The 10,928-nt window shown below is 35.0% G+C and overlaps 1 pseudogene; it reads right to left on the minus strand.

Annotated features, from left to right (window-relative positions):
* Nucleotides 1-7,532: 7,532 nt before the first annotated feature.
* Nucleotides 7,533-8,613, minus strand: LOC113186222 (glyceraldehyde-3-phosphate dehydrogenase pseudogene; annotated as a pseudogene).
* Between the last annotated feature and the right edge of the window lie 2,315 nt (nt 8,614-10,928).

A 10,928-nucleotide genomic window follows, 5' to 3' on the forward strand; every position in this document is an offset into this window, starting at 1 on the left:
ATATATTTTTTATTGGTTGTTCACAGCATTACAAAGCTCTTGACATATCATATTTCATACATTAGATTGAAGTGGGTTATGAACTCCCAATTTTTACCCCAAATGCAGATTGCAGAATCACGTCGGTTACACATCCACAATTTTACATAATGCCCTATTAGTAATTGTTGTATTCTGCTACCTTTCCTATCCCCTTCTATCCCCCCTCCCCTTCTCTCACATCTTCTCTCTCTACCCCATCTACTGTAATTCATTTCTCTCCTTGTTTATTTTCCCATTCCCCTCACAATTTCCATTACATATAAGAGGTTGTGAGGGGAATGGAAATTGGAGTCTTAAATACTGACTGTTCAATAAATGGGAATTCTTTGTATTAAAGAATTCACTTTGACTATAATATTAAAAGTCATACTGAAGGCACTGGAGATGTGGCATTACAAATTTAAGAATGTTTTCAGCTTGAACAAGGTGCTGACAGCTAGATAATGGAGCAAGCCAGAGCGACCACTCTGGGAAAGAATGAAATGATGCAAATATAGTGGTAGATGAGACCTACGTGAGATCTTACCCCTTAGCAGGAAAAGATCTTAGAAATGAAGAAAAACAATGAAATTATAGAGTTTTAACTCTATTTCTAGAACATAAAATATATAACATTGGGGTCGAGTTAGTTGATCATATTAATGGAGAAAATTTGAAAGACAGGACCATGTATCATTGAAAGAGGGAGCTTTAAAGCATATTTTAGAGCCAAAAATAATGAAAAAAACTATGGCTTAAGAACAAACACATGACCACTGTGACTTAGGCAGAATAACTAGATAATAGATAATATCCCTCAAAACTATTTGAGGAATAGTTTGTTGACACAGAAAAAAACAAATAAATTGTACCTAGGTGAGTAAGAAAAACATAATTCTATTTGAGTCCCATTAGATTCGGACAAGTTTATAAAAACTAGAGAACAGGTATGTTATAGAACACTGATGCCAATAATAAGTGTGAATCTCACTCTCAACCTTCAAGTTACAGTTGACCCCAAATATTAAATATATCAGGAAGAATTTTATCAGGACACAGTAGTAAATACCGGTATCACAGTGACTTGGGAGGCTGACACAGGAGAATTCCAAGTTCCAGGACAGTCTTAGTAACTTCGTGAAATCTTCAGCAACTTAGCAAGATTCTGCCTTAAAAAATAATGATAATAATAAAAAGGACTCAGTGGCAAAGCACCTCTGTGTTCAATATCCAGTACAAAAAAGGGGGGGGTGTTGGATGAGAGTACTTTAATATGAACATATTTTAATTGTCAAATCTTTACTCCTTTTATACTCTGTCCCTGGAATTTTCACTATGCTCCTACCAATAAAATTAAGGGACAGAAAATAAACATTCATAGTAGCATTTTGTGAGTGCAGACTCCTTGCTCATTCACCTAATTTCTAATGTGATGGGAATGGGACGTTTTAAAATACCTTGTAAAAAGGTATATTCCAAAACTGAAGTGAGCACCTGGTATGATTTGGGACTTTCTTAGTCCCTAATTGTCCAAAGGCCAATTACCAGGACTGTATAAGAAGTGGAAGGTCCTTGCAATTTTCCTGTAAGATTTGGAGAAGCTAGGGTGCTCCAGGTTTGGGTACATGTGGCCCAAATCTATTTAGAAAATGTGGAATTCAGCAGCAAAATTGCTGACCAAGTATGAAAACACAGGTAAAATAAAGGAGATTCCTACTAATGTCGATCCCAGAAATTTACTTAAAATTCTGCATGTATCACTACCCTCAAAAGTACAAAAAGAACAACAGAATCAACAGATGTATAAGAGGGTTTGTCACAGTTCTTCTATGTAATCAACATTAACTGAACCCTAAATACAAAAAAAAGATGAAAAAACATTATTTTACTGTTAAAATGAAATGTATTTTTAGATTAATCTGCTTTCCCCCAAAACTTTCAAGATCTACAATTTTTATTTTTCTGACTATACTTTCAGAGTTTTATCAATCTTTGCTCAAAAGAAAATTTTCTCATATCTATATAAATTAGGTACTTTCCTCCTCCTCTTCATCCTCCTTCTCCTCCTCCTCCTCCTCCTCCTCCTCCTCCTCCTCCTCCTCCTCCTCCTCCTCCTCCTCCTCCTTGTTCTTCTTCTTTTTTGATGGGGTCTTGCTATGTTGCTCAAGCTGGCTTCAAACTTTCCATCCTCTGGTCTCAGCTTTCTGGATATTTGGGATTAGAGGTGTATACCATAGTGACCAGCAGAGGTACAAGTTTGAAATATTACTGAACAAATATCTACAACCAGAATTATTATGGATATACAGGGCACAGGACCTAGACAGAAAAGACAAGTGTGGTAATATGTGAATTTACAATACAAAAACTTTGCAAATAATAACATGATATCACAATTAAAAAAATAGAACAAAGAAACAAATATATGTTTTTATTCTTGCTGGAAAATCCATTATAATGGAAATTAATTTAGGAAATAGCAAATGAGTGGCAGTTAAGTCTCTCTCTAGAAAAGAAGCCAGCCTAGAAATGTGGGTACTACTCACTCATGGACCAATAAAAATTTCTCTCTTCAGAGAGATATAACAAGTCAATCACTTATAAGTTGTACACTATGTATAAAAATTGTATGTGACAAGGTAGATATTAAAAATGACCAGCTATTATTGATGTTAATAATTTAAAATGTTTATAATGTTCTCAACTAATATGTTAAAAAATAAAGGAATGAATTGTGGTAGGTTAAGTGCTTTTGGAAAAGATGAACGTATTTCCAGGTTTTGATTCCATCTCATTGGGTAGAAAAGGAATTCATTTCTATATTGTTAGCTATACCAAAGGATTTTGGCCGAAACATAATTCAACTGCTTTTTATTTCCAATTTTTACATAATCCTCCTTCATGCTTGGAACTAGGGAAGTGGCTGTGGGGTGGTTCTGCATTATCCATTTTTCCTTTTCATATTTGAAGTTTTCTCAAATATGTTTGGAGGTGCACTATATCCATGGCAACTCTACTGTTATAGGATATCCCAGTTTTACTTACAGCTAGAGATAGCTAGAAGACACATTTTGATTTTTTAAATAGTGAGTACTATGGGGAAACATGCTGTAAGGCACAGGAGACTGTAGAATTTCTGGAAAGGGGGTATGAACTGCAAATTTATGAATCCTTTAAAATCTTCCCCTTCCCCTTTTTTCTACCTGTATGTGTTGGCTAGTCATTATCACCATCTAGAGAATATGAGGCAAATATACTAGAATCACAAAGTGAGCTAGTGATCTCTTTTCCTCTTTTATGTACACAGGAAAAATTTTATAGGCTTGAAGTATTTATTTCTTTGATCATTTCATAAAATTGACTTATCATATGGATTTTTTTCTCCAGCTTTTCCTTTAAATTGCTAATTCATTTTTTTTTTTAGTAATGATAAGTAAATTCTGGTTTTATATTCTTATTGGAAACACTTTAGAACTTTATATATACCTGGAAAATACCCACTTATTAATTTTTTACTTACTTTCAAGGAGGTATTTCTACTTAATATCTATTCAATCTGTATTTCTGTTTTATATTTTCAACATTATTTATCTCAGCAATATCTTCATTTTTATTTTGTCTTAACGTTTATAAACATTCATGTATTAAAGTATCAAGTTTCATTTCTCCCTGCCTCTCCTCCTCCTCATTTTCTTTCTTCCATCACCTTCTTTTTTCATACTTTTCTATTAAAATAATTTCTGCCATAATGTATCATTTGTTTTGTTTCTAGTGTTTAATTTGTTGGGTTTTTTTGTAACTTCTGGATATTCTTCAATTTTTCTTTTGTGTGTAAATTTTACATTTAAAGCTAAAACATAATTTTCATACTTTTTTGACTGGTTATTTTTACTGTTACTGTTTCTTTGCAAAATACGAGATTATTCAAAACATAAGTTTACTATGATAAAAAAGAACTAAGAAATACAGAATTCATAGTGAACTAAGGAAACTATCAAATAAACACATGCATTAAACTTACGTTCTTCACAGTAATTAACAGTAATCAAAATTAAGAACTTGAGTTATGCTATAAACATGCTCATTTTTAATTAAAAATATCAGTGGAAAAATAATTATATGATGTTTGACTATAGGCCAGAATTATATTAAAATTATAAATTATAGAGTACCTGTAATTAAATGAAGACAAATAGAAAATGACCTTTATGTGTAGGACTGACTTCATGTTAAGTTAATCATGTGTGCAAAGTCCCTGATCCCAAAGAAGGTCATCTTCACAGATATATTACACAATTGAATGATAAATAGATAGTAGAAGAAATCAAGAATGAAATAAAAAAATTCTTTGAGGTAAATGAGAACACTGATACAACATATCAAAATCTCTGGGACACTATGAAGGAGTATGAAGAGAAAAGTTTATTGCATTGAATGCATTCGTTAAAAGAATAAAAAGTCAACAAATAAATGACTTAACACTACATCTCAAAGCCCCTGAAAAAGAAGAAAAAAAATCAACATCAAAAGCAGTAGAAGACATGAAATAATTAAAATCAGAGCTGAAATTAATAAAATTGAAACAATTGAAAAAATTGACAAAACGAAAAGTTGGTTCTTTGAAAAAATAAATAAAATAGATAAACCCCTGGCCATGCTAATGAAGACAAAAAGAAAACTCAAATTACCAAAATGCAATATGAAGAAGGAAATATCACAACAGATATGTCTGAAATACAGAAGATAATTAGAAACTATTTTGAAGATTCATATATTCTTTCATTTGCATCCCCCTGGTTTTAATATGTAGTGTTTTATTGACATATTTAAAAATATATTGAATGATGTTATCATGTTATATTTTATTCAGAATAACTTCTTTATTTGCTAATAATTTGTGAATTCACAGAAAAAGCATCTTTCTGGTAATATTGATAAATAATTCCAAATATTATATATGATATCAATGAAATTCTTTATGGAGATTTATAGCATATATTAAATAATTTTCTCACATATACAACACAAAAGTGTAAATTTTTTTTAAAGTAGCTAGGTAATATGCAAGGTGCTGGTTGTGAGAAGAAAGTATTTATTGACTGGGTATTCTTGGTTATGTTATTGTTACTTTTTGATTATTATTGTTTTCAGAAAGAAACTTATGTGACAATATTGCTCAGGGTTTTGGAGAAGATTAAATTAGTTCATTTATATAAATTTACTTATTCAGCTATAATTCAGTACACAATTTTTTTTAAAAAAATTGTTATTTTTAGCTGCACATGACAGTGGAATGTATTTTGACATATCATACATACTTGGAGTGCAACTTCCCATTCATGCAGTTGGACATGTTGTGGAATTACATTGGTTATGTACTCATATATGAACACTGAAAAGTGATGTCCAATTCATTCTACTGTCTTTCTCATTCCCATGTCCCCTCCCTTCCCTTCATTCCCCTTTGTCTAATTCAGTGAACATCTATTATTCCCTAAGCTTACCTATTGAGTACACAACTTTTAATAAAAGAAAATGGCACATTTCAAAAAGATGAAAAGTTTGAGCTTTCAGTCAGTACAAGTTTGGTTATGGATACTGAAGTTGTTATCATAGTGAAAAATAGAAAGCTGGAAATGTCTTGCCTTTTAGACAGTATGACACAAAATGTATAGATGGAGACAAAGAGTGTTATACAGCTTAGGTCTTCACTAGAGAGGGTAAGAAAATCTTTGAAGGGTCTTAGTTTTCCCCTACTCTAAGCTAACAAGTTAGCTTCTCATATATCCTTCAGGGACACCAGAAAACATGACACCCAGGTCTGAGATACAGGTTCTTATTACTCATATTACTCACTGTTGGCAACAGGAACTTCATGTTCTCATGGCCTGATCTTTTTCCCACTCCCAATTTCATTGGGGACAACTAGGAGCAATTAGTTCATTGTACAAATAGTGACATCAGGTTATAGCTGAGGAAAATCAAGTTCAGGAAACACAATTTATAAGGGACTATGAGAAAACATGTCCAGTATTTACCTGGAGGGAGGCATTGTTTTAATTTTCTGATCAGGAAACAAAAGCACGTCTCCTTATCCATAAGGAGATATCCTATTTATATTTCAAGGCTATGTTTTAAATATCCTTAATATAAAGAAAGAATTTGTTAATGTGACTTCAAAATATTTTAAGAAATGCAAGAAGCCCATCTAGAATTGTTTCCCAGAGTATCCAATGCACATGAGTTCATCAATAATAATGATAGTTTATTGAATATATTACATGTGCTTTCTGTGCAAAGCATAAAAATATTATCTGCTCTGTAAAGAATATTTTGGGAACTAAGATTTTGACATTTATTTTCATTTATCAATAACTATGAGAATCTTTTTTATGAGTTAAATGACTGGAGAGTCAAGAAATAATCATGATTCCTGACAAAGGATGACATTTATTTGTAATTTCTAAATGAAATGGCATTCAACATTTCTCTTGCACAACATTTTAGACTTGAAATAAGATTCCATCATCAATGACATTTCACCTCTCAGAGATGAAATAAAAAAAAAACTAAATGAATATCAGCCACTTGTAAAATGTGATGCAAGTACCAGCTAACATGAATTACATATTTAAAAAAAATGGTTGATGGCTTAATAAGAACATTTTGATGTTTTTAGTCCTAAGTGATTAATTCATATTAAGGTATAAATCATTGACAAAAGCATTTCCCCAATCACTATGATATTGCTAATTGCCCATTTCAAGGATAGATCCAAGTATGAATTTCCCTGACATTTTCTTCTAGCAAGACAATTGTGGGGGATCCATTTAGCCTTTCTAAAATTTCTTTTTTATGTAAAAGAACTTCATTTACACCTTCTTTACATAACAATTCCACTGACTCTCATACTGACTTCCTTTTTTTTAAATATTCTGTTAGAATCTATGATTATTTATTTTTATTGTACCTGATTTGTGCTTCCAAAAGAAGGAATAAAACCTACCTTCCCTGAAGAAAGACTATTTGAGATACTTCCAAGGTGCAGAACTAGATATGAATTTAAGGTTGATTTTTATGATATAAAAATCCATAAAATACAAACCAAGTTGATAAATAATCAAAACTTTAATGCATCATAGACTTTTATAATTAAGGAAAGTGACTTTTTTTTTGGGGGGGGGGGTACCAGAGATTAAACTCAGGGGCACTCAACCACTGAACCACATCTCCAACCCCATTTTGTATTTCATTTAGAGACAGTGTCTTACTGACTTGCTTAGCACCTCACTTTTGCTGAGGCTGGCTTGGAAGTCATGATCCTCCTGCCTCAGCCTCCCTAGCTGCTGGGATTACAGGTGTGTATCACTGCTCCAGGCAAAATGATGATTTTTTTTTTTTTTTGGCTGGGTGCAGTGAACTTTATTGATGGTATGTGACAGTAGGGCTTCCTAAGCCCCTCCCCTTCTTCAGGGGATCTAGGATGGAAATTGGGAGGGAGGAAGATTGTCAGTGTGTTGAGGGACTGAGTTAGGGGCAGGGATTCCCCAGCAGCTGAGGGCCTCTCTCTTCCTGTGTTCTTGCTGGGGCAGGTGGTCCAGGGGCTCTTACTCCTTGGATGCCATGTGGACCATAAGGTCCACTACCCTGTTCTGTAGCCAAATTCATTATCATACCAGGAAATGAGCTTAACAAAGTGGTCATTGAGGGCAATGCCAGCCCCAGCATCCAAAGTGGAAGAGTGGGTATCACTATTAAAGTTGCAGGAGACAACCTGGTCCTCTATGTAGCCCAGGATGCCCTTGAGGGGGCCCTCTGATGCCTGCTTCACCACCTTCTTGATGTCATCTTATTGGCAGCTTTCAGGGGGCGGCAGGTCAGATCCACAACTGACACATTGGCAGTGGGCACACGGAAAGCCATGCCAGTGAGCTTCCCATTCAGTTCAGGGATGACCTGGCCCACAGCCTTGGCAGCACCAGTGGATGCGGGATGATATGCTGGGCAGCCCCACGGCCATCACACCAGTTTCCCAGAGGGGCCATCCACAGTCTTCTGAGTAGCAGTGATGGCATGGACTGTGGTCATGAGTCCTTCCACAATGCCAAAGTTGTCATGGATGACCTTGGCCAGGGGGGCTAAGCCGTTGGTGGTACAGGAGGCGTTGCTCACAATCTTGAGGGAGCTGTCATACTTCTCATGGTTCACACCCATCACAAACATGGGGGCATCTGCAGAAGGGACAGAGATGATGACCCTTTCGGCACCACCCTTCAAATGAGCCCCGGCTTTCTCCATGGTAGTGAAGACACCAGTAGACTCCACAACATATCCAGCACCAGCATCACCCCATTTGGATCTTGCTCCTGGAAGATGGAGATGAACTTTCCATTGATAACAAGCTTCCCGCTCTCAGCCTTGACTGTGCCATGGAATTTACCATGGGTAGAATCGTACTGGAACATGTAGACCATGTAGTTGAGGTCAATGAAGGGGTCATTGATAGTGACAATATCCACTTTGCCAGAGTTGAAAGCAGCCCTGGTGACCAGGTGCCCAATAGCCAAATCCATTCACTCCAACCTTCACCATCGAGTCTCAGAGATGTGGCTGGCACTGCACGAGACAGGAAGAGGTGGCTTCCTGTCGAACCAGGAGGAGCAGAGAGCCCCAATGATTCATTTTTTAATGAACAGTTCTGATGTGGTATGGTTTGTATATGGAGTGTTCCTCAAAAGCTTCTGTGTAAATGAATAGATGATAAGAGATGGAACCTAATCAGTTCATCGTCCTTTGAATGGACTAACTGGGTGGTAACTGCAGGTAGGTGGGGCATGGCTGGAGGAGGTAGGTCAAGGAGGCATTTCCTGGAAGAGTTCATCTTCTCTATAGACTTTTGCCCTTTCTTTCCCTGCCTCCCGGTTACCATGAGCTGAGTAGACTACCTCAGTTTCATCCTTCCACCATGGTGTTCCATCTCATCACTGGCTCAGAGCATGAAACCATCCCACCATTAACTGAGTCTCTGAATCCATGAACCAAAATAAACCTTTTCTCTTACATGTTGTTATTCTTGGATATTTCAGTCACAGAGTTGAAAAGCTGACTAACACATGATGTGTTCCATGGCACATATGTCACCCAAGATTTAAATCTATGGTTTTGGTTACAATACTGGTAGCTGAAAACTTTGAAGGATGTATCATGGGAAGAATCTGAATCTAGATTTATATAATGTCACATAGTCTCATTTTTGTGCCAATTTGTAGTAATGTTATTGATTAGATATATGTATTAAATTTTATAAATATGCTATTCACATTCATGGACACATTTAGCTGAAAAAAATAGTATGATCTAATGTGTTGAAAGCATAGCATATCAAATTTAAACTTATATATCATAATTGAAAACACCATGTGCTGGTGAGTAAAATGCAAACTCCATAAAATAATATTTTCATGTTCTACATATTCCATTTTTCTTGAAAAAATGAAAATGTGTAATATATTAGTGTTTCATCTATTTGTTGCAAGTGACAGATTTTATTCTTCTTTATAGCTTAATAATACTCTTTTGTATATATTTACCATAATTTCTATATCAATTCATCTGTCAATGGAACTGGGCTCATTTTGTATTTTAACTATTTTGAATCTTCACACAAATAAACAAAGGATATTATGTGAAATAAGCAAGACACAGAATGATAAGGACCTCATGGGCTCTCACATGTGGTTACAAAAAAAAAAAAAAAAAAAAGTCAACCTGAAAGTAGAATAGTGATTACTAGGGACTAAGAAGGATGCCAGAGGTTGATAGAAGGCCAATGTGGAAGAAGGTAGCTGGATATAATCAGTGCATGCTGTATGTATGGAAATATCAATCTGAATCACATTGATAAGGATTTTTGTATCAATTTTTGTATCCCCAAATCTGGCTCCTTTTTCCCCTTTTGCAATTCAGGAACCAATAGCAAAATCAAACACTAAGCAGTCAAAAGGGCATTTATTCTTGTCCAAGAATAGAAGTGGAAAATAAACTCATAAATTAATTTCCCTTCTCTTTCAGGCAGGCAGGTTATAGATATAAGATAAAAAAAAATTTAAAAAATGAAAGGAAGGAAAGGATGGGCTGTGAGGGGTGGGTTTTCATGTATTTCATTATTATGAGGCTGGAGGCTGCCTGGCCATCACTCTAAAGCCCAACTTAGATCCAACCAGTTTGAGTCAGCCTTCCTGAAGAGCAACTTGGCCTTCAGACATCCTGTCCTCAGAGACAGCAAGATTGGAGGAGGCCACCCAGGCATCACAAGAGCAGTAACATACTGATACTTTGATATGAGTTAAAAAATACAAAATAAGTGTTTTTAAACTATTTAAAATCAGGAGTAAGGGAAAAAAAGACTAAACTTAGCAAATTAGCCTCTGGAGAAAAATGAGGAAGTTTTGTGGAAGTAATTTTAAATTAAAATTAAGGCTATTGTAGTGGTGAGATCTTTAAACAAAGGTGGAGTAGACACAGACTTGGAAGTCATCATCATGGGGACTATTTCACCTGTGCTCAGTGAGTGCTCAGTAACCCCTCCCGGCTGTCTTTTTTTTTTGCCAGAAGCAGGCAGTGGAAATGCTTTCTCATCAATGAATTTTCTCTAATTCCATGGCTATTAATGTGTAGAATTTGTATTTCTTTCTTATTGTCTTTATTTTGAAAGGAAGCTTATAAGGCAATAGTTTCCAAACAAATCTGGTAATAACATGATATTAACAGAAGAAATATGGCCCTATAAAAGACTTCTGTATTAACTCACTTTTAGCACATAGGTTACTATTCCTGAATGATCCTAAGATTGCATTTAAATAGTCAAGTTTTGATCATGTTTTATTTTAAAAAACTACCAAGAGAAA

Source organism: Urocitellus parryii, chromosome 1 (assembly GCF_045843805.1).
Source record: "Urocitellus parryii isolate mUroPar1 chromosome 1, mUroPar1.hap1, whole genome shotgun sequence".
NCBI lineage: Eukaryota > Metazoa > Chordata > Mammalia > Rodentia > Sciuridae > Urocitellus > Urocitellus parryii.